This window comes from Rhodnius prolixus, unplaced genomic scaffold (genome assembly GCF_049639745.1).
Source record: "Rhodnius prolixus isolate KJV_2025 unplaced genomic scaffold, Rpr scaffold_4, whole genome shotgun sequence".
NCBI lineage: Eukaryota > Metazoa > Arthropoda > Insecta > Hemiptera > Reduviidae > Rhodnius > Rhodnius prolixus.
The window spans coordinates 38,566,722-38,592,714 of NW_027411614.1; the positions used below are offsets into that span (position 1 = coordinate 38,566,722).

Sequence of the window (25,993 nt, forward strand, 5' to 3'; positions counted from 1 at the left end):
AACCTTTTTATGCATAACTAAATTGTTCAAAAATTTGTGGTAACCACAAATTCAACAATCAATGGTGAGAATTTTTTAAAACCAAACTATTATTATATTTGCTTCAATTTTTAAATTATTAGTAACCATAATTGTATTCTTTGAGTTCTTTCTTTATATCAACTTCTGGAAGATAACATGGAAGTTAGATAAATACCAGCATAATATTGATTCTAATCTAAAAAAAAAAAGAAAAAATTAAAACTACTGTTTCACTTGTTCCAAAACTATTGGCGCATTATCTTAATTAATGAATGAATTATCAGTAATTGTACTTTATGCCCTAATAAAAAAACAGTAGCCATATTTTTATTATCTTGACATAAGTTTACTTGAGAGGAAAAACAAAACAAAAAACATGTAAGATAGTGCAGTGTAAATAATTAATAGCTATTTTTGTAATGCTACGTCATATTAATTCCGTGATAATGGTAATATTATTTAAAATAAAGTCTCTAGGAATATTATCGTCTGAATATTTTTAACAAAACAAAAAATGTTGAACTGAAATAGGTATTTCATTGAGGCGATTAGTAAAAGGCACTAAACCGGCTGTTTACTTAACAAATTAGTTACTGAACCAGAACTCTTCAAGGTTTTTCTTTTTTCTTTTGTTGCTTCAAATTGTTACTAAAAATAGGGTGAAAACCACAAAATTTATTAACAAACAATCGTTTAATGTTGGTGATTCCCCATTTAGAAAAGTCTAAACTCATCTTATTACAGTTTTAAATTAATATAAAAAAATAATAGAATAATAACAATAATTCACTTTTTTTTTAAAAAGTTTTATTAACTAGAGATAACAAGTTATAATGAAGAAATAATATTATTACTGAAAATTGACATTCAGGTTACAGAATTATACTAATATTTTTATTAAAACTTACATTTTCTAATTCAGAATGTTATTGTAATTACTCAGTCAGACATAAGTAATAATGATTTAGTTTTCAAGCTTTATTCCTGTTTTGTTTTTATAATAATAATAATTATTATTATTATATATTATATTATTATTGTATTATTATAATTATTATTTTTTCTATCTTAGTTTTTTGTTTATCAGTGATTGTAGTGCTAGTTTTATTTCTATTAGTAAATTTATATTGGTAATTACACTCAAACCTGTTTTTGTGCGGTGGATAGGGACCGAATAAAAGAAAACGCATAAAAGAAATTGCATAAAACTTCACGAGTAGCTATAAGAAATAGTTTTCGAAACAATATTAAAAAAAAATCTCACTTATAAAATAACTCATAACCATAACTAGCAATTGCTTTTTTAAACGAAATCAAGACACGAGGCTTGGCAGCTCTTCGAATCTCGCAAAACCTTTTGGAGCCTGATTTAGAAAAAACACATGCGAACATTGTTAAATATTTTAATTACATATGTATTTATTTTATACATACAAAACTGCAGATGTCCTTTAATGTTTATTTGCGATCAATGCATTTTTGCATTGCTACCCAAAAATTCCATCGCAATATTGTATTGCACATTTTATTCGTTGACATTGAAATTATTGTCAGTTCAACAATTAAATTACGAGATCGCACAAAAAGAAACGCACAAATAAAAAATCGCTTAAAAAAGGACCGCATAAAAACAGGTTTGAGTGTATTAGTATAAATTTGTATTTGTATTAAAAAAATATCAGTATTGTAGATTTTAACGAACATTTAAAGTTGTGTCCCAAATTTTAAGTTCGAAGGAATTTTCCCAGTGGGAATCCCATTAAGCAAAACAGATTTTTAATTTCTTTTTTTTTTTAAAGATTTTTCTGATTTAATATATTTGTACGGTTTCCATAAAAATTAAAACTCTTAATAGCAATTTTTTTTGTTTACTTATTTTTTCAAATTCCTTATTTTAAATAAATATAAGTAATTTGTCGATATAAGAGTGAGATTTGGAACAAGAACAAAATTGTTGAGAGCTGGTTTTTTTTTTTTTTTGTGCCACAACATTAATAAGTAGATAATTTATAAAATGAGCACGATGCCATGAAGTGATACAGATATAAGTGCTCTTCTAACAATGTAGGGTTGAAGGTTAATGTGAAACAAGATGGTTATAATACAGAATCAAACGAAAACTGTAAGTAAATGTTTTTGTAACTTCCCTTAGTGTGCGCTGCAATTAAGATAACAATTAAATATAACCTTATGGTCATATAGTGAATATTGCATTTACGTGAATTGAGATATAATGACTTCGCTTTATTTTATTATTATTTTTTTAAATTTCTCTTATATAAGCCAGTATAACAATCGTATTTAAGAATTCGGTAGTTTAGACCGCTAGCTAAAGGGAATCCTGTTAAGAGGAGAGGTGACAGTTACCTTACTCTTAGCAAATTGAGTACTGTCCAAAAACAAGATTTGAAATCACCTCAAATTTGAAAAATTAGTCAATATAGTTCCACATAACCCGTCCAAGACTCCTAATCGGTTGTTAGACGTTAAGCTTTGCCTTAATAAATAGGCGATTACTTAACTTTTAGTACCACATACCTCACCTAATCATCTAAATCAAATTCCTCTCCTGCGTGGCTGTAAATATTTTTGTCTTTTTCCAGGCTTCCTTAATGACTTCCTTCCACGTCCGTCTAGTCATGCCAATAGAGGATCCTTTGCCAGCATTATGTGATCAAGATGGCTGCTCGGCTCTGGTCCATTCCTAACAAAATAACCCCGCGCCATTCCGACGGATATCTTCGACTATTGTTTTGAGGAGGGGTTATTAATCAGGGTCGGCCCTGATTGTAGACTTCTCACACACAACATATTTTTGTCTGAGAATCTCCATGTATTCTCTCTTTCCTCGCAAAAAAACGAAAAGATCAAATTAGCACTTTGGATTGTTACGATTTACTTTTGCGATTTTCACCTTTTGAATTGATCTGTTCATAAACCTTCACTTCATAAACCACTTCTATCTTAAGGTGGACTCAAAACATGAATATTGAGGCAAAAAATACAACCTAGAAAATTTAGACAACTGAATTATTTCTCTGATTAGAGAAAAGAGAATTTTTTTAAAAAAAAAATTAGGGTAATTGACTAATTGCAACGCATAATTCAGATTTTGAAGGTAATTTTAGAATGATATTTAAATATAGCCTGTTTTTCACGACATCTGATCGGATTAATTAAGACTTACTAATAATAAAATCCCAAGGTCATATTTTAAATTGCTATACTTGCACAACTTAAATGAATCAGTGAAAAGAATTTCATTGAAAGATGATATATCTCTTAATATTCAGAAGAAATGATGAGTCAGCGGTATTTTACCTTGGAGTTCAGGAAATAATCTAATCCTTGCACCGCTATCTAATTCTCCTCAACGCCCCTTCATAGATATAGTTTGCCAAAAGCTATGGACGGACGCGACTACATTATTATCCAATTTTCTCGTACCCTTAACGATCAGCTTCCTCATTTAACAGCTGTAGCTAAACACGATTAGACAGGATTCTTTAGTCTCTGATCTCTTCTTTTTATCTAAATATGTGTCTACATTCTTTGTGATAACCGAGATATAAATACGCTTGCAGATTAGCCAGTCCATCAGGTACAACACCAAAATTGTGTTCACAAATACAGAGATGCTTTTATAGCATTTTTATCGCAATATTTTTGTTAGTGTGCTCTTTTTTTTTTTATTCATTTTTCAGTCAGCTCTAAAAGTTTTCAGATTTGCATCCATTTTCACATGTTGAGAGTTATATTGATGTTCTTCCAAATGGAAACAGATTACTCTTTTCGTAAGTTTTTCAAGAAAGGAGGTTGTTCTTCAGCAGGCAATAATCCCAGCGGTCGTTCCAGAAGCGTTCCCTTTATAAAGATGTTTAATAACTGAAATTAAGTTTTCTGTGATGTCCAGTCTTCGACTTGTATTAGTTTCCCAGAAGTGTTTTGATTTTTAATTAACAAGTAGAAGAATACATTCGAAAATTTGGACAGGTCCGCAAGTCCTGGGTAATGTCTTTGATTTCATCAGTCGCAGCACGCATGTGTCTTGTATCCCTGATTGCTTTCGGACTTCCATTCACCACTTAAGTGTGGTGCGAGAAGGTAACGTAAGTGAAACCGAAATCTACACTAAACTGATTATTCTATCTACGAGGTCTGTAAATTAAGTAATGAGGCTGATTTTTTAAAATTTTTTTATTCAAAAAGAATTACAATTCTATATTGTCACCTTCAAAATAACTTCCTTCTGAAGCCACATAGCGCTGGAGACGTTTCTTCCACTCCTCATAGCAGCGCTCGAACTCCGATACTGGAATAGCCCTTTTTCGAAGTTTTTCAAGAACCTCTCGGTAAAAGTGTTGATTGACCGTTTGACCTTGAGGTAGAATCTCTTTGTGGACGATTCCGTTGATCGAAAATGGGTCATTCGTGTGAGGCCAAACATCAAGAATAAGGGGTGTTGTACCACGATAATGCTCCTTGTCACACAGCAATTTCAATAAACGAGTTTTTGGCCAGTAAAAAGATTCCTGTGGCTCCTCAGCCTCCTTATTCGCCTGACTTGAGTCCTTGTGACTTTTTTCTCTTCCCGAAGTTCACCTCAAGGGAACTCATTTTGGGACAGTCGAAAACATTCAATCGGCTGTAACCGACCAGCTGAAGGCTATTCCAGTATCGGAATTCGAGCACTGCTATGAGGTGTGGAAGAAACGTCTCCAGCGCTGTGTGGCTTCAGAAGGAAGTTATTTTGAAGGTGACAATATAGAATTGTAATTCTTTTTGAATAAAATTTTTTCAAAAAATCAGCCTCATTACTTAATTTACAGACCTCGTATATCTCTGATGATGGATAGAAGTCCAAAACCGGTTAAGGATACAATAAACATGCCTTTTGCTGCGACAAATTAAATGAACAATCTATTTCCTGCAAAAATTTTAATTCGCGTATACTGACCTACATGCTATTTGCTTAGGGAGAGCAATATTTCGTTATTTTTAGAAATTTGATAGTTTGATAAGTGATTTTAGATTAATATTGGTCGTAATTTCAGGAAATATGACGCAGTTTTATTGACGTAATGGCTATTTTTATTTATTTTATTAAAACTTCCTCGTGTGTTATAAATTTAAATTTAATTTCGCTGAGTACAAATTGTGAAGAGATATACCGCTGTTGCTCGATTGAGAGCAGAGTTAGCACAATAAAACTCCAACAAGAATTTTTTGTTTAATCCACCGATTAAAGATTTAAGAAACAAACACAAACATAAGATCTTAATGTGTATTATTAAACATTGAACTAGCAACGAATTAGTGAACAAGAGCAGTTAGTTTACGATCTGTGCCATTTAGGTTATAACATAATTAATTATCAATCAAGTGTCCAGACCACCTCCAAGTGGTCCACTATTAATTATCGTAGTTTTAGAAAAAGTTAAGTTCAGGACCAGTGTGCACCCTACTCTAGAAATGCGGAAACATTCACAGAACTCACTGGGTATCCGTTTTCTCAAATCAGCGGAACAGAAACAATTCAGACTCTTTGTTTATTTCATTTAACTAAAAATTCCATCATTTTATTTGAAATCTTTCATTTTAATCTAAGTTATAAGTTAAAGACTGATACTAAACTTCATCAAAAATTATTTTTGTCTTGGGGTGAACCAAAAATAAGATCCAGGGTGGTAGTTAAGCCAACTAAGCAAGCTTAATTTTAAAAAAACTCACATAACTTTTATTGATCATAAAATTAAATTATAGATACGCTTTAAACAGATCTTGCCAAAAATTTGATTTAAAAATAACTCTTTTGAAAAAAGGTAATCATGCAGAGCCAAGTAAATTTATTTTTGTACAACAATGTTTTCAAAGACAGGCGTCATACCAACAAATGATTCTCAAAAACTATTCATTGATTTTTCACAACTTCTAATAATTAAAAATTATGTTGACTTTAATTTTAAGTGTAGGTTAAGTAACTTAAAATAAGTTAAGTGTAGTTTGTTAGCACAGTCATTAGAATGAAGTTTAATCACTATTATTCGCCGCATCATCTAGCCCAGGATTGGTGTGAAAACAATGCACAAGTGTCGAAGTACTTCTCGAATGATAGCAGACGCCAACCACCTAATTATGGAATTTGCTAACAGTACTAAAAGAAGAGAACGATTGTGGAGGGCTGTGATAGCGACTGGATGTCCGTTACCTGCCAATTTAAATACTATTCTGGCAGCTGATGATGGCAACATTTACACAGAGCTCTTTGAGTTCATAACAAACAACAAGATAACTCTGAAAATAAAGAAGCTTCGAAAGAAGAATGTAAATGGCTGATTTGATAGCTCAAGAGGCCAATAACAAAGAGAAAGAGAAAAATAACTTTTTCAAATTTAATGGCATTTAAAAAAAATTAAAACAATGGCTGGAACCAGTTCTTTTGGAAGAAAATAATAATAGTTACGAAATAATAGTGTACCCGAACACTTTGCGAAGGACTTCTTGTAGAGGAATCTGGGTATTAGTAAGATCTAGCGCACTTCTCTGAACATTCCACTTGGAGGTGGTCTGGACACTTGATTGAACCTCTGCCTCCTTTTGCCTGCCAATTACAGATCCTATTGTCCCATAATTTTGCAAGAACTATCCTTTAATTTTGGGCGAATTGAAAGACAGGTTAGAGTGACTGGGGTCGTCGCAGCCTGGGATAGACCGCTCCCAGTCTTTTTTTTTGGCATTGGCTTTCGCCATACAGCCAGCATTGTCTAGGTGCTTATCACTCACTCTCCATTCTTACTTATAAATACATTCGCTTCACACATTCATCATTCTACTATATACGACTATTTACATAAACTACAACTAATGGATGGAGCAGTACTCTGTGCTCCTGCCATCCTTATAGCTTAACCGAAATTGTAATCACGTAATCCTTCTCTAATCATTTTCTTCCATTCATTTTACAACTTTTAAATACACTCATATTTCATTGCTAGCTCTGCTATCGACTTAAGCACATAAATGTTGGTAGAGAATATAATGTCTTCGTAGTGAAATGGTGCATCTAAATACCTGTATATATCGTTAAACATTCGTTTCCTTTCTACCACATAACGTGGACATATCATTATTATATGTATGAAATTCTCCTCCTCATTGCAATGTACGCAAAGAGGAGAGGACCTTTTGTTGTTCCTGTGAATATACGATCCATACACCGTATGGTTCGCTCTCAGCCTGCTTATTGTCGTAACTACCCATTTATTAGTGACAGTTCCCCTTAAACCATGGTTGTCTAGGTAACTGATCTGCCATAGTTTTATAGAATCTCCTTTTATCACAACTTTTTATTGTAATCTGTCTGCCATTTTTGTAGTGCTGCTTTTGCAATTATACACTTGATATCGGTGTGTGGTAATTTATAATTAGCCATTTCCCCCACTATTGGTGGCTTCCTTTGCAAGTTTGTCAACAATTTCATTCTCTTTTATATCACAATGACCCCTTACCCTCAAAAAATTAATGTAGACTCCCTTCTCTTTAAAAATGGCAATAGTTTCTACCAATCTCTGCGATAATATGATACATTCCTGCAGCCTGGTTGTGTATATGTGATAATTTACCCAACGCACTCTGGCTGTCACTAATAATGGTATATTTTTTTCTCCGACAACGAATAAATATATTCCCAGTCTTAAGTGTTAATGAGAGTTCCTCATTCTTTATTTAATGGTAATTCAGCCATTCAATCTCTGGCACTTCTCAAGCGATTTCACACTGTATGCTTTGCTGAAGCAACCAAGATGTCTAACTACTCTATACAAAACACTCAACCACTAAAGTTGTCCCATCCTAAATACGATTACAAGATAGAGAACTTGTTTAGCTGAGCATTATTTCCGCATTAGTATATGCAACATTTACGATGACAGGACCGTATATTGCCCTCTCCTTCCTTTCTCTCCTGAAGGACATCAACAAAGTGAGGATCATAAGTAACGTCTGATTGTTTCTCTACATTGTGACCTTCGCCTTACTAGGGGAAATTCTCATTTCTAAGAATTGACCACTTCGTTCTACAACATCTGTTTCCGGTCAAATTACTACTTTTAATTTCCTGGCTGATTTCGTATCTAGATGAATAAGTTAAATCTAGTTATTTTTAATATTGAATTCCTTCGATTACATACGTTCACAAGAAATATGGGGCGAGTGTTGGCCTAGTGGTCAAGAGCTTGGCTTTGTAAGTGGGAGATCCCCGGTTCGAATCCCGCGTATGACTACTTTTTATTTGTTAGAATAAAATTGTTTACAGTAAAGTATGAGCTTCCGCCCCCGTCCACGACCCCTAATTGGTAGTTAGACGTTAAGCCCCGCCTGAAAGAAATAGGCGATTACTTTACAATACATATTAACCATTGCATCGATATTTTTTTCTTTTTTGATTTGCGCTAATTCGCACTCCCCAAATTTTACAAACACAGACACATCACAAATAGATTTACTCACCTACACACACACATACTCAAGAAATTTGTCAAAACCACTTCTCTTTTTTGTGAGCTTAGAATACCTCATGTGAAATACTCTCAACTTGTTAGTAAGAGACAGAATACAATGTGCCAAAGAAGAAAGTAACAACTGGGAAAAGACAAGCTAACTTGTGGTTTAAAACAATTAATACTTCCAGAAAATCAGTATAAATGCAAATATTTAAATTAGAAAAATTAAAAAAATATAATAGTAACCTTAAACGATCTATTTATCTAAATTCCACATCATTATCAAACTATAAGAAAGATATAATTAATTGTTTTCCTTATTTGTTTACTTCTTTTGATTACGATTATAAAAAAATTCGTTTTAAAAGAATTAACTAACAAAGAGGGATAAAATTAATAATTTCATAACGAACAGTGAGTATATTCTACTTTCAAACGCATTCTAAACTCAAATATAAAGTTTTATTATTAATTTAATATCCAATATGGGGACTTTCAACAATACTTAGTTGGCTGTCTTTGTTGCACAACATGATTGCAGCCTTGTTAACATTTTGTTTCTATCTTATTAGAGTCAATTCAAAGAAGATACTATGGTGAAGGGAGGCAACTAGACGAACTGAACAAGGATATCAGATCGTACACAACAGGAGATGATAAAGCGAGCAGCAGGCACACGAATGGAGGGGCCGTGTTTGAGAAGATGAGTTTCACATTCTTTACTAAATATTTTCTACCTACCTACGTTTTCTAATTTAGTTTTAAATTTTGGAAACTTAGTAAACTAATATTTTCAATAGCAGTTTTCTTACCCATAGTAAGTGGAAAAAATCGAATTTTAGCAGTTATTTTTTGTACAAAATGGTTTCTAAGGGCAATCGATTTCAGAGCGTGTCATGACTCTCAATATTTTCTTAATTTATGTATCTGTACTCAAAAACACTATTGCTTATTACTGAGAAAAATATAGTGTTTAAAGAGAATAAAATTTCATAATAATATGTTGTTTACAGAGGGAACTGATAAAGTGTGCGTAAAATTAGAGAATGTCATGACCCAAAACAATTTCAACTCTCAATATCTCCTCAATTTATGTATCTGTACTCAAAACCACTATTGCTTATTACTGAGAAAAATATAGTGTTTAAAGAGAATAAAATTTCATAATAATATGTTGTTTACAGAGGGAACTGATAAAGTGTGCGTAAAATTAGAGAATGTCATGACCCAAAACAATTTCAACTCTCAATATCTCCTCAATTTATGTATCTGTACTCAAAACAACTCAAAACCTCAAGATGATAATGAAACCGGACTGTCTTTACGGATTAGACCCAGGCACCGTCATAAGGATTTTAAAATTGGTTATTGGAACGTATTGACCCTTTATAGACCAGGGGCACTGAAAGTGCTTCTTAATGAAATCACTAGGTATGATTTGGACTTAGTCGCTATCCAGGAAGTTCGCTGGAATGGACAGGGCATCATGGAAAGCAAAGACTACAACGTCTATTACAGCTGCCACCCTACCCTCCATACTTTTGGGTACTTTTGACGTACAGGGTTTGTCGTCAGAGGTAGGGCCCGCCGCCTTGTTCTTGATTTCAAACCTATTAGTCCAAGAATCTGCTGGCTTCGTGTAAAAGGAAAGTTCTACAACTTTTCTTTCCTCAGCATTCATGCACCTACAAAGGTGTGCGAAGAGGAAGAAAAAGACGTGTTCTACGACTTGCTCGATAAGGCAGCGGACGAGTGTCCAAGGGCAGATATTAAGATAATCATGGGCGATTTTAATGCCAAGATTGGTAAAGAAAGAATGTACTGCTCTACTATTGGAGCACATAGTCTACATGAGGATAGCAATGAGAATGGTATGAGACTAATTAATTTTGCGGCCTCAAAAGGGCTTGTGGTGGGGAGTACGCTGTTTCCTCATAGGGATATACACAAAGCAACCTGGATATCGCCAAGCGGAGATACCTCCAATCAAATCGACCATCTATTAATAAGCGCAAGACATAGATCTAATCTTCTTGACGTCAAAAGTTATCGAGGTGCAAATATTGACTCCGACCATTATTTGTCTGTCGCAAGAGTGAGGGCTAGAATCTCTAATGTCAGAAACGTGAGAGGTGCAGTATTAAAAAAGGTGAATGTCTCAAAGCTAAAAAACGAAGAAATCTGCTCTCAATATATGCAATCCCTTGACTCAGAACTCTGTCGACTCAGGATTGGTGAGAACTCTGACGTAGACCTTAAATGGAGCGCTTGTAGAGAAACTATTGCGCGTACTGCAGAGGCAATTTTAGGCACTGTCGAAAAAACTTGCCGAAGTCCATGGTTTGACGAAGATTGTCTGGAAGCCACAATCAGAAAAAACGATGCATATAAATCTATGTTACTGCGGAGAAGGACTAGAGCATCCACTGAGCTTTACCGTGTAAAACGAAGAGAAGAGAAGAAGTTGCATAGAAGAAAGAAGAGACAGTGGGAAAACAAAGAATTGGAGGACATAGAAAAACATCGCAGCCAAAATGAGTGCAGGGATTTCTATCGGAAAATAAACTGCGGACGTAAGCCTTTTAAGCCCCGCTTGACTACCTGCAGGGATGAGAGTGGCCACCTTGTATCGAACCCACAGGATATCCTTAATAGATGGAGAAGGCATTTCGATGACCTGTTGAACGGGAGCGCCCCTGAGGAAACATTCGTGTTAAGTGCGGCCACACAGGAGGATGAAGTCGAACCCCCAGATGAAGAAGAGATTTGTGAGACCTTGAGCAGGCTGAAGAACGACAAAGCCCCTGGCACAGACAGTTTGCCAGCTGAACTTTTTAAACACGGAGGACAAGAGCTGATAAAAGTTCTACAAGAGCTTCTGCTCTCTATATGGATGAATGAGAGGTTACCAAAGGAATGGTGTGAGACTATAATTTGCCCTATTCACAAAAAAGGGGATCAGCTAGATTGCGGCAATTATAGAGGCATTTCGCTACTCCCGGCAGCCTATAAAATCTTATCGAACATTCTCTTCCAGAGATTGCTTCCTTACGTTGAGGGGTTATTAGGTCGATACCAGTGCGGCTTCAGAAAGGGTAAATCGACCATTGACCAGATATTCAACTTGAGGATGATCCTGGAAAAGGGAAGAGAATACCAGCTTAGCACATACCACCTATTCATAGATGATAGACTTACGACAGTGTAAATAGGTGCGAGTTGTATAAGGCTATGAGTGAAATGAATATACCGATTAAGTTGGTACGCCTTGTTGCGATGAGTATGTCGAATGTTCACTGCGTCGTGCGGATACAGTCGAACATCTCCTCTCAATTCCAATCGAGAAACGGATTAAGGCAAGGCGATGCATTAGCTTGCTTGCTTTTTAACCTGGCTCTCGAAAGGGTGATCAGAGAGTCAGAAATCCAAACCTCGGGAACCATTTTCCATAAATCTGTGCAGCTCTTAGCCTACGCAGATGACATAGACGTTGTGGGTAGAACAGTCGATGCTGTAAAGGATGCTTTCCTGAGAATTGAAGCCAACGGCAGGAGATTGGGTTTGGAGGTTAATGAGGAAAAAACAAAATTCCACTCCACCGACCCAACACAAAAAGAACCACTCCGCGTACGGGACTACGCATTTGAAAATGTAGCTGAGTTTGTCTACCTGGGATCTCTTGTGACAGCCGAAAATGACGTCTCCCAAGAAATAGGAAGGAGGTTGCTGTCGGCTAACAGGTGCTATTACGGCCTAAATAAGCACCTTAAAAGTAAATTGCTGACAAGAGACACCAAACTTAGGCTGTACAAGACCCTCATTCGGCCTGTCTTGGCATACGCCTCAGAAACCTGGACCATCTCAAAGACAGACGAACACCGTTTGCAGGTGTTCGAGAGAAAGCTACTGCGCAAAATCTACGGCCCAGTACGTGAAGGCACGACCTGGCGACGTAGGAAGAATAGGGAGTTATATGATCTAATGAAGGAACCCCCAGTAGTAGCCTGGATTAAATTAAACCGGCTGAGATGGGCAGGCCATGTGGCGAGGCTGAGTGCCGATGAGATTCCCTCCAAACTGCTGCGCGGGACCCCGGATAGGAGACGGAGGGTAGGTAGACCTAAACTGCGTTGGACTGATGGAGTTGCCCAGGACGCGAGGAATATCCTCGGACTGCGTAACTGGATGGCGGCCGCTAGAGATAGAGACGACTGGCGGAAGCATGTTGAGGAGGCCAAGACCCACATCACTGGGTTGTAGAGCCAGGAAAGAAGAAGAAGAAGACTCAAAACAACTATTGCTTATTACTGAGAAAAGTATAGTGCATAAGGGAATAAAATTTCATAATATGTTGTTTACAGAGGGAACTGATAAAGTGTGCGCAATTTCAGAGCGTGTCATGACCCAAAAAAAGGTCAACTCTCAATATCTTCTTAATTTATGGATCTGTACATAAAACCACTATTGCTTATTACTGAGAAAAGTATAGTGCATAAGGTAATAAAATTTCATACTAATATGTCGTTTACAGAGGGAACAGATTTAGAGTGCGCAATTTCAGAGCACCGTGTCATGACCCAAAACAATTTCAACTCCTGATATCTTCTTAATTTATGGATCTGTACACAAGAATCTATAGCCCATGGTAAAGTATGTTGCAGCAATGGCGTACCTTGTGAGCTCGGCGTTTCAAAATTTTGATAAAACCTAACTTAAACTTAACTCTGGCACCGTCTCTTATACAGAAATATTCATAATTTTTTTTAGATTTGCAACCATAGTAGAAAAAATTATTTTTTAAATGGTATTTTATTATGACCATTGAGCTGAGGAAAGTATGCCAGTTCCTCATTTTCAATAAATACCGCAATTTCTTCAAAGTGCTCTATATACTTGCTGTATTATTTAATACAGTCGACTCTCGATAATTCGAAACTCGATAATTCGAATTTTTCGATAATTCGAACTCTACAGCTGCTAACTTCGGTAAATAGAAAAAATGCAGTGTGTTTAGATACGTTCGATAATTCGAAATCCTTTTCTTAACAACAGGGGGAGAGAAGGCTCTATAATTCGAACGAGGCCGCTTCCCCTCTTTATAATTCGAATTTTCCCTAGTAATGTTTACTTCTCATTTTCCGCTTATTGTTCATTTCCTGCGTAATGTTTCCCTCCTCTCAGCCCAGGTTAACTTTCCAGATCTCTTTCTTAGTTTGTCACGATGGGAAGTACGTCTCCCTTACTGTGTCCGACAAAGAAAACAGTATCGCGGCCGTGAAAAGTGGTTCGAAAAAAGAAGATATCGCCTAAACTTTCAATATTCCACCATCAACGCTTTCTACAATTCTAAGTCACTTGACTAAGTCAAGCCACATTGAAACAAAAAACTGTTCTTAATTTTTTTAATTAGGTACATATGTATATTATTATTTATTGAAATGTTAATACATATGTAATTTTTTTTATTCTTTTTAGCCGTTTTCATTATTTTTACTTTTTTACTTGAGGCTATATATGTCTAAAACTTAGGTAAGCTCACACGTATTTTCAATATACGTATTTACATACGCATATACATAATAAAAACTCTTAATAATTCGATTTTTTTTCCCCCTTCTCGATAATTCGAATTTTTCTTGTAGTCCCTTGGATTTCGATTTATCGAGAGTCGACTGTATAATACTTTTTTTTGTCCCTGTCGATGCGGGTAACCCGAAATGAGTACCCATCTCACCTCTGTCATAGGTTCGCCATCAGAGTTCTAGGTAGAGAAAATCTAAAGGGATATCCGCGCGTTGGGATCCAGAACAAGCTAACCATTAAGCTAGGCCCCTCCTTTCTGAATTTTATTTCAGTAGAGCATTATTAATCTTATCTTTTTTTTCCGAAATAGTTTCATCACTTAACCTGCGGAAAAAAAATGAGTCTTGAGAGTATACAAATTTTCTTTTTTACGTCATTTAATAGTTTCTGTATAAATGGTATATATTATTTTATTCTTTAAATGTTGTATTCGTTCAGCTCTGTGAAACTATTAAGTTGGCATTTTATCAAGAAATTTTGTTTTGTGTGCCCCACACTAATCTATTTGGCGATCCTTTAAAATAACTTGTAACATGGAACAACCTGGTACAACATTTCGCTCTCCGTATAACCAATTTTAAATTATCAACATACAACCAGGTGATTCATTGATCGTGAGATACTAATAAAAATAAATAAATAAATAGTCTTGTGGACAAAAATATTCAAAAGAAAGAGTTTTGCAATTTTAGATGATTTCCCTGCATTCATTTTTTGTGTTTTCTTTCTGATAAATTCAATATAAATTTGGTGGTATACCTCACTATGAAATTCTTAAATTTGAGACAACATCTACTGAGTCTCAAAAACACAAAGAACATAGAAATCTAAGGGAAACGGAAATGCCTCAACACATGGTAATAATAATTGCCAAGGGAATCCCAAAACTTTTATTCTACATATTTAATATATTTCTAATTTTGTTTCTGTTAAAAAAACTAACTTAACTTTTAATACTAAGAAACTATTTAAAGACTCACTCTAACTACAACTTTACACTAAAACGACCTCTAACTAATATGCTGCTAGCAATACCGAGAACAAAGGTTATCAGAATATTACTCAGCCCACCTGTACGCATATTATTTGTACTGCGAGAAACTGTACTGGATTAACTTACCCTTTCCCCAAAACCAAAACTCTTAAGATTTTTTTTAAGGTAGTACTACAACGCAATTCCACTTGTGCAGGAAGTAACGAGAACCTCTGAGAGGTTGCAAACAAAAATTCGTAAGCAAAATTACTTGGAAAGATCATTCAGTTCAATTATTTCAAACTAAATTATCGATTATCAAAGTCGGATTATTAAATATTCAACTTAATTAGATTTTTCATTTTGAGATATCTGTTTGCTCACTTCTCACATATTTCCAAATTCTAAAATTGTATTTCCAAATGAAATTCCATTACAAATTTACCAAGAAAGCAACTTGTTAATATTTATTAATTAAATTTAAATATTCATAACATCGTATTTAATTTCAATTTATTTTAATTCAATATTAATAGATAAATCACTCCACCAATGCCATTTGAATTGTAATAGATACTTCAATTAAGCTGACAGATAAATTTAATGACAGATATTATTGTAAACAATATCTTTATGAAATCTTATTTATTATAGTAGTTAGTATCACAACATAACAGTATCATATTCTACTTATTCAACCTTATTTTTCTTCTTTTCCGTGTCTTTTATTTACAAACATTCTCGCCTGGAGCCTTCACTACGATTACAGGCCTCTGAGCGGAGTCTCTCGGACAAACTGCTGATCACCGAAATGACAGCTTTAGAGGATCATAAGAAATATAACAAGAGTTCTGCTCGCCGACATTGAACTCAAGACCAAAGCTAAACAATCATCGTGCTACCTACCCAATCATCGAATACCTATCCAATTCTTTATTAAAAAAAAGTGTACATATCTTTTATGTATGTTACACCTATTTGTATCAATAGCTCTAAAACAATGCTAAAATGTTAAAAATACGAGCAAAAATCATTTAGACTATACAAAACTTAAACGATGTTAAAAGTTATTTGCGTTTTTCTCGATAACCGTTCAAACTATTTGCTTTCAAATGCTCAATACACTCACTTAGATAATATAGCCTATGTTGCAAACATTTTTAAATAAGTGTATTTCTGTGCTGAGATATCAGCGATTCTGACTATCGTGTGGCAACTGCCGGATTTTATTCCTTGCTGAATGGTCTTCCCTGGTGATCTGCTGTCTACTATCCTGACAGTCTATCGACCATTCTCCAACCAGCACTTGCAGAAAACAACTATCACTGGTTTGCAAACGACGGCTTAATTCGTTTTAAATAGATTAAATAAATGATCATTTTAATTTTGTTCAAAGCAAGAAAAAAAAAAAAAACAGGAATAAAATAACAAAAAATACTACACTAAAATTAAAGACTATAATTTAATATTAGTTTAAAAACATTTTAATACGCTGATCTCTTGTTTCCTTATTGGAAGACTACAACAACCCAGGACATTCTTTCCTTCATATCAATGAATTTATTAAAGAAGGAGAAGAAACAGAATGAATTACCGATATTTAAATATCGTCACAAAAGTGTCCTTTAGATGACGTAAATTAAGTTCGACGAAATAAAAACTCACAATTTACAACCACAAGGTTCTTACTTTTTTATTATTATCCAGTTTTATTTTTTATTCAGCTATTTTTAGAACCAATTTACATCAAATTTATCTAACTTAATTTCTTGTTTATTTTTTCTTTTAAAAATACTATTACTACACTACTAATTTAAAAAAAACCTAGAGTAATATTAATTATTCATTGTTTGAAAAATGTAAATTAATTTAAATGTTTCTCACGAATTTACAAGACAAATGCAAAAACATGGAGTATTCAATTAAAATAATGTACTTCTTTGGCACATGAAAACTGTGCGATTTAGTATGTTCTAAAATGAAAAAGAATGAAAGAAAATAATCGTTTTATGGTAAAAATAAATTTGGGTCCAGTATTATGAATTTTACTTTTAAGTTGTATACTAGAGTAGGTGTTGGTCTAGTGGTCAAGAGTGTGGCTTTGTGTCTTGGAGGTCGCCAGTTCGAATCCCGTGTATGACTACTTTTTATTTGTTGGAATATAATTGTTTATAGTAAAATATGAGCTTCCACCTTTGTCCACGGCACCTAATTGGTAGTTAGACGGTTAAGCCCCGCCTAAAAAAAAAAAAATAAATAAATAGGTAATTACTTTACTTGAGTATGATTGTTATGACATTTAACAGTCGGCTGTTGTTCTCTCTTCCACATACCATTTTCCGTGGGTTTTTAATAAAAAAAATACTAACGCAATTTCAGCTTCGAAGTAAAATTTTCTCCGACAAAAAGTAAGTGTACCATGAACCAAGGTAAATGTTAGAAGGACAGAGTTAAGGTCCGGACTAATAGCATGGGTGTAAAAGAACTATGAAGCCATCATGTTCTTCAGGATTTTGGCTTTAAAAATAAAATAAATGAAGTTCATTCTTTTTGGTGACTGATTCATAGTTTCAATAGGATGAAAAAATAATTGCCATTTCAGTCGTGATACATTTATTCTGCCGAGCTTTCGACCTAGGGACTAGTCCATGAACAGACAAGACAGAAGACACACCAACCCTGTAATGTAAAAATATTACTTTGTAAACTAGCCCTGAAGATGATCTAGTCCCTAGGTCAAAAAGCTCGGCAGAATAAATGTATCTCGACTGAAATGGCAATTATTTTTTCATCCTATTGAAAATAAATGAAGATAAATTTTGATGGAACAGAACTTTACGCAAGATTAAAACTGGTTTCAAGACTGAAACCATCATTCACCAGATGTTAACCGAAATTCTAACAAACTCCAAAGTAAACGAATTCATAATAAAATACTTCTTACAATGTTTTAAAGAACGTGTAACATCAAAGTTTTATTAACTTGTCCTCTCTCTCTCTCTATCGGCACCAAGCGGAATGCTATTTGAGTGAAACCCAAAAATCGATAGTTCTCCAATGGTAACCGCCATAGTGATCTTTTTTCTATGGTCATAAAACCTCTATTAAATTTTTGAAACCAATGCCTTGCAATATGCAGATGTTTCCTCTTCGATTTGACATCGAACAGACAAAATATTAAGAGAAATAAAATTCTAAGGGGGGGAGGGAATCAAAAGACTGAAAAAACTGCTAGATGTATGTAATGTACAAAAAATATATTCTCCATTATTATCGAAATGCTAAATGAAAAAATAGTAACGTTTTATATAACCTCAACTAGTAACTAGTCTATAACAATGTTTCAGCTCTTAAACACATAAATACCCCCTCTTTTAATACAAAAGCAATAAATAAATAAATCGATATGTGTATATAGGAGTAGAGTGAATATTGCCAGGAACGGATTGGAAACGTCAATTCCCCCGTTTAGTGAACGCCATCATCAATTGATGTTCAAGGACTATAAAAAGAAGGCAGACATAAACAACACTCCCTAACCAACTTGGCAGCTGAAATCTAAATTTTATTAAATGTTGCTAATAAAGAAACTGAATACAATAATAAATAATGTTACCACCAACTGTTATTAATAGAAAAGAGACCCCTACAATTTCATTTAATTAATATTCAATTGAAATATAAATATTGTAGAACAGTAACTATCTATTAAAATGCAACAATTTTAGTACTGTCACCAATTTATGAAAGAATACTTTACTATTAAAGGAGAAACTGATATAAATTCAATAAATTGCAAACATGTTTTAATTAAATGACGTTGTAAGGTTGAATTTTTTTTTCTACATTATTACTACTTTTGCAGAAAACCGGTAGATTGAGAAGTAATTACATTATTATGCAATATTACTGAAATTGACAAATAATTCTGGATAATGTCTAACCATGTTCGTAATACTAAAAAAGAGACTAACATATTTATTCAATAATACAGAACTATTTCAATAATTTAGCAAAGATTCCAAACTATCATAAGTAATATTGAAGACAAATTTAAATTTGCCCATGTAACCAGTTAAATTTTAGAAATTTTTGTGATTCAAGAAAATTTCAAACACTACTGCTAAAAATTTAAGGAAATATAGAAGGCAATTTAAAGGTAGGTCACCCCATCGATAACAATTCGATCAGAGGTCAAGTCTAGGAGAGAGATAATTCAATTAAGAAACTGAAACCTCCTCCATAATATCCGATTTCTATTATTGCAAAAAAAAAAGCAATTCAGCTAAGAAAGTTGTTGCGCACCATGCCATTCACAGTTTTGCAGGTTTTGGCATGTATACAGACTTAATATTTCTCTATAACAATAAAATATACTGCTAAAATAAAGAAGTAAAAAATGCCACTAAAATCTGATCTCTGAAAAAAAGGTATACCAACATAGGATCTACAGTAAGTTATTTCTAAGTTTTGGCAAAACTGAGGAAGAGCAGCACAGATAATTTCCAGCGAACTGGTATCTTCCAACAGGGAATTTTGACAATACATCTGATATTTTATAGTACAGGTCTTAATAGTTCACAATTCACAGAAAGAGCACTTAGTGATTAAGAAGAAAAAGAAAAAGTTTGAAATACAAGTAAAAGACCTACATTAAATCAATAAAAACATTTAAAGGAAATCTATGGAATCATTTTCGAAAGAAATAGCAAAAAACTTAAGAAAACTGAAAAATTATTTCAGTGAGGACTAATTTTGGTTTACCGATTTACTTTAAATAGGGATTTTACTAACATTTTCTTAATATTATGATGGTGATAATACCATACAATACGCAGAAATGACACTTAAGGGGGTACACGTTACCCCCAAAATGCCCTGGAATCAATTTTCCAAGAAAAAATGTTAAAAAATTAAATTTAAGATCTGTAAGTAAACTGTCGGGTCCCATAATTATTCCTAACCAAAAATTTGAATGTTTTAAAAATGCCCATTTTGGGGTTATGAGGGAAACATGTTCCGAAAAAGATATACATAGACTCAGTGCCCCGCCAAACACATTTCCCAAAAAGCAGAAATCCACCACCTCCAAACTCAAAATAGAATATCTACACGTTTACAACACTTTATCATACTGGTAAGTGTAAAAGAAATAAAAAATATATATCCGAGGGTCGTTTGAAAAGTCCGTGCAAAGTCAGAGAGATAGCACCTCTGGCGCGTATCGAGGTTATGTTTAGTTAGTAGCATCTCTTGGAAGAACACACACCAAGTTTCAGCCAGATCGGTCTATTTCTTTGTGTTTGGCATTCGTTTGAATCGAAATGGACGAAAAAGAATTTCGTGTGTTGATTAAACACAACTTTATGAAAGGCAAAACGCCTGAGGAGACTAAAGAGAAGCTTGATAAACATTATGGTGACTCTGCACCTTCGATTAGAACAGTTTATAAGTGGTTTCAAAATTTTCGGAGTGGCCATATGGGCACAAGTGACGCTGAACGTTCTGGACGCCCTGTTGAGGTTACTACTCCAGAAATCATTGATAAAATCCATGATATGGTGATGGATGACAGAAGAGTGAAGGTGCGTGAGATTGCTAGTGCTGTGGGCATCTCGAATGAACGGGTACATAATATTTTGCATCAACATTTGGACATGACAAAGCTATAAGCAAGATGGGTGCCGCGATTGCTCACGCTTGACCAAAAACGAAATCGTGTGAAGTGTTGCAAGGACGGTTTGCAGCTGTTCCAGAAGAATCCGCAGCACTTTGTCACTGTGGATGAAACATGGATACATCACTACACTCCTGAGACCAAAGAACAATCTAAACAATGGGTTACCAAGGGGGAATCTGCGCCAAAAAAGGCGAACTAATTTTTACCCCAAAAAATTAAGTAGTTTTTATTTTTGCACGGACTTTTCAAATGACCCTCGTACATATAATATTCAATTTCAAGCGATCTATTTCTTGGCTTTTAAAATGTGAATTTGAAATTTTAATTTCAGCTTAAAACAACAAGTGATTAACAGAGTTTCAAGAACAAAAGAACAAGTTTTATGACGCACGATGTTCTAATTTTTAATAAATAGACGAAGAATATTATATGTATATATGTCTTTGTAATTATGTAATGTGTTTATTCGCAGAAGTTTTTTTGTTAGGACAAATTACTTTTTAAGTTGTTTTATCATACCGTTTTCTGAAGGTCAAACATTTCTAATATTTCTGGCTATGCAATGTCAATACAGAAATTTTGTAAACAAAAACTAGATAAATAAATAAAAAATAATAAATTGTATTAATTTCAACGTAGTCAAAAGAGGCTTAATTCTATAAATTATCATTAAATACGCGAGATTTAAAAAAAAATATGTGTTTTCTATAAAACACTATTTATCTTCTTAATGAATTAAATTACGTATATTTATGAAACTGCAGAAATTATAGTATGAAAGTATGTAGATGAATTAAAAGCCAAAAGGTTTGCGTGATATGATGTGACGCATAGGATTTCCCTGTTTCGGCGCTTAAGAACTAGTAAACACCGGAAACTGGTTACACACATCTTCCATTGCAACTTATTCCACCTTACACGCAATGCAATGATCATTTACATCGAACTTATAAACTTTATTAAAATTAAAATCTATCTTCCTCACATTTTGCAAAGATTAATAATTTTCAAATTAGTTCTTTAGTTAATTGAGCGAGAAAAAGAGTTTTTTTATTTATTTATTTAAAGTTTAACAAGGACAGGGCGTGCATTAAGAGGCCAGTGACATTAGGCTCTAAGGCAGATAGCCTTCAAAATTATTTCTGGCTAAGTTTTTAAAAAAAATAGTATAAATAGCTGTTATTTTCTGAATTCTATGGCGCACACTCTGGACTTCCCAAATAACCTACGCATTACAGTACTCATTTCCCTTACAACTGATTCATCAATTAATCTTAGTGAACATTTATCAAATAATTACGATATTTTTCAATGAAAGGCAACTCCATTCTACACTAGTCACTTTTCTAAAAAAAAAAAAAAAACTAACTTATATCGGGTATTCAAATCAGTAAGTAAAATATTTCTATTCCTGAGAAAAGAGGTTGCGGATCTTCTGAAATCTGTTAATACGAAATTCCAAAACTTTTCACATGATGGGAACAATGAGGCAAGTACATTATTGGCACCAAGTAGGTACATCAATCTTTAAGCAACGCCTCTAAGAGAACAGATGCTTTTGCACGGCCAGTCATCGTCTTAAATCAGGTCACAGCCTCCACCAAATGGGAGATACTGTGGAGATTCTTCCAATTTTTTAAAAAAATTAATTGGTTTTCATTTATGTCCCACTCTCTTTGTTTGATACTCATTTTGTCCCACAATTTCTTTATGTATGGTCTTCAGACAGTACCTTAATATTTCTTAAGGAAATGAGTAAAACAGTTTTTTGCTCCAAGCTTGATCAACCAATTCATACCCTGTAATGTTACATCCTACCTTCATTATCAGTCTTTAAAGCAGAAAATTTCATGGGCTTTTAATTTTTAAAAGTGCAAGGAAGTTGAGAATTGAGTGTAACAGCGCGGTATAAAAACAATTCTAGTACTGCGAGATAAACGTACAAAAAGGCTCCCACTATTAGCTAGTCACTTCAGCAGCTACAATCTCCAGATGATCTCTAAATTTGCTTGTATTCCAAAACATTTAGTTTCACACTCTTTTATTTAAAAAAAAATCATAATTTTAAGAAGCGAAAAATCATGCGAGTCATTGACGCCCGAAGTCTATTTCGGAATACTACCGGTCTTCGGACAATGTTATCTCGTAATAAGACAACCACTTGGACATGAACTTGTAAGAACTTCTAGGGGAAAAGAAATATCTTAAGAAGACAACTGGAATCTTGAATAGTTAATACTGAAATTAGTTACAATTGAATGAACCCAGAAAAACAAAGAAATGGTATTTCTTTATATTTTTGACGAATTCACCAAACTAATTGCAACCGAAAATGCAAAAAGTACAGAATTAAAGAACCAAAGGAGCCAAAAGGGTAAAAACAACATTAAAAAAATAATTGCAAAGTTGTAAAATACGTAAAATAAAAAATTGTGAATCCTTCTAAGGATTAAATGCACGAACTGTTTAAATTAAAAATTTGACCAATTAATTAAACATCCAATTAATTTGATAAATTTTGCTTATTCAAAGAAAGATTATCTTATTAAGAACTAGTGCAATCTACCACTACAACCAAAACTATTTGGAGTGCTTCCATTATCTCTTATCTAGGCTAGAAGATAGTGTTGTATTTCAGATTTAAAATGTTCTCAACACTTATTGGTTTTTCAACCCAACGATTGAAACAATTGTCGGTTATTTTTCAGTAACATTATGGTGACAAGCCAAAGAAACTGTTTATCATAATTTAAATCATGGTCTGTAGTAATTCATAGCGGCCATAATTAGTTCTTATTACCTTACATGTTACAGTAGAGTGTAAAGGTTTAGATTATCTCTTCTTTTCATTTTCTCTCACTCTTCTAGTAGGACTTATCTTCATATTGTAATCGTGTCGAGTTTGGATTTTTAGATTTCAAAGGAAACCTCCGTGTTGTTCTCTGAGTTCGAGACAGAGTTTTTTTTCCCCCAATCTGATTCCTCTCTCTCCCTCTATCTATTTTGTGTGGGTAAACATCTACCGGAACTCAAAAACTTAAACTGGACTCGCCGTAAAACTAGATTACGACAGAGCAAACCTTGTTGGCTAAGCTGGAATCCTTACTATTTTCTTGTGATTCTGAATCGGCGATTTTTGTAACAGAAAAAGTTAAATATTGAGAATAAAAGAGGCACTAAATGGACAGAAAGCTTCCTGACTCGAAGATTTGGCCGATTAAGCTTCTTTCCTTGAGTTGGATGCCCCGAATAAACTTGGAAAAGTGGTCATGCTTAAGGTTGAATGAGTTGCGTAATCGGTGTACCGCTACCAGGTTTCATATTTCACAATATTAGGTTTAATGTGTACTGGAGAGCTAAAGGTTACCTTACAATGTTATAGACAGACCAGAAGACTGCTGAGTATTTGGTGGGACTACTGAGGTATTAGGCCAACAGGCTCAGCAACCATAATCATGCATCGAAAATGCATGCGATTAAACAAAAAAATTAAATGGTAGAAATTAAACAAATTTAGATTTGTAAAAAGTATAACGCAAGTAGAACAAGAAGCGATGACTTCTGTCATGAGAGGTGAGTGAAAACATCCTGACAACAAGCTGTTAGACGCCGCCTGCCAGGAGACAAACAAGACCACCTCTAAAAGTCAGTAGAGGACGTAGAAAGTGGACAGATTAGAGTGACCAGTTAGGTGAACACGTGAACAGCCAACCAACACTATCCCTTCTTACAATATTTAACTTCCGAATTATTTTGAATAGATAAACAACAAAAGTTGTTTGTTTTCAATGTATTTAATTTTAATAATTTAAAAATCGTTAAAGATAAAATTTTAATTTTTAAAAACTTTCACTATGTTAAAGAAATGACTATTATAACATTTATATATAAATAAAATACAACATTTAAATAAAATTTAAATTCAAAACTGGAATAACTAGGGAGCAATAATATATTGAAACTGTAAATCCATAGTTTCACATATTTTAGAATTACAATTCTACTTTTATTCGCCTCACTTCTTAAACAATTTAAGAATTATATTTGTTTTGTTTTTTCGTTTGGTTTTTGTAGATTTAAATGTCTATCTAATAATTTAACACGTAATAGGAGTCAAGAGAATTAGTGCGTTAGTTAATAACACTTTCTTGGATCCAAACAAAACATTGGGATATATGTATAACAGTTACCGGCCTTAACCCTCCAAAATTCATAGCCGTCTGAATATTTCGTTTAATAGCCTTATAGGCTTTACTACAGACAATAGTTCTTAACCTGTCGGGGAAAAAAATTTTGTATCCTGTGAATCTAATCTACTCACAACCCAATAAATTTGCCCAAAAAAAAGAAGTAAACGAAGTTTCTCTTTTGCTCATAACTCCAACAAAAACTGTAACTAGCATAAACCGCTGTCTGTTAATAAATCTGCTTCTTTAAATCACAATGCACCTAAAAGCTATTCAATCAAAGTTTGAGGAGATGTTCGTGAAAAAATTTAGCATCAGATCTTGTCGGGAACCCTATTTTGGACTTCCAAGGCCCAATGAAAAAGGCTGTTTAAAGTTCGAGACAATGACGTCAATGATTAATCAAGTGAAATATTTGCCTATTTTTATCAACCTATGTAATTCTAAACATCTTTCCAAAGCACTTCACGTTGATTTCTTTTAATGTTTTCAACTTTCTGCTCACACTAAAAGCCCATACTTGAATGTGTAAAACTGCTATGCCATTCATTTGTTTCAGGTAGATTTAGAGGCGGGATACATTTGAACGCTTTACTATCTTATAAAGCATTAATGAGAAATGAGAATTATATGCAGTTAATTATTGCAAGAACTTCTTAAGATTTAACATAGATAGATTATAATGAATTCATTCATGGCATTCCTCAATACACCCTACGTCTGCGATTTTACAAATGATAATTACGATAAAGCTAATAAATCAAAATAACTGTTCTCTACAGCGTTCGTGTAATCTGTACTTAGTTATTATTTGCTTTTTATTCGTATGGACTTGTGAGTACGTAAAATATTATAAATAATAGAAAATATATAGCTTACTAACTTTTATGGTGATCTACTTCACGATTTGGTAAAGAACTTGGAAGAACTAAAAGACAAAAACCGAAAATGACAGAAAATTTGATCTATTATTTAAATTTTTTCTCATTTAAACGCTGGCACCATGATTATCATATTCAAATTCTGTTCAAAATCAGGAAATTTCATT

The 25,993-nt window shown here is 33.7% G+C and overlaps 1 protein-coding gene and 1 long non-coding RNA gene across 2 annotated transcripts in view; one reads left to right on the top strand and one right to left on the bottom strand.

The window, feature by feature from the left end:
• NFAT (nuclear factor of activated T cells 3) overlaps window positions 1-25,993 on the bottom strand; it is a 50,446-nt gene that overhangs the window by 22,923 nt on the left and 1,530 nt on the right. The gene's annotated exons all lie outside the window — the stretch shown is intronic.
• LOC141456577 (uncharacterized) lies at window positions 1,065-9,319 on the top strand. Its single transcript, XR_012459876.1, has 2 exons — window positions 1,065-1,655; window positions 9,095-9,319. It is a non-coding gene; the product is annotated as an uncharacterized lncRNA (long non-coding RNA).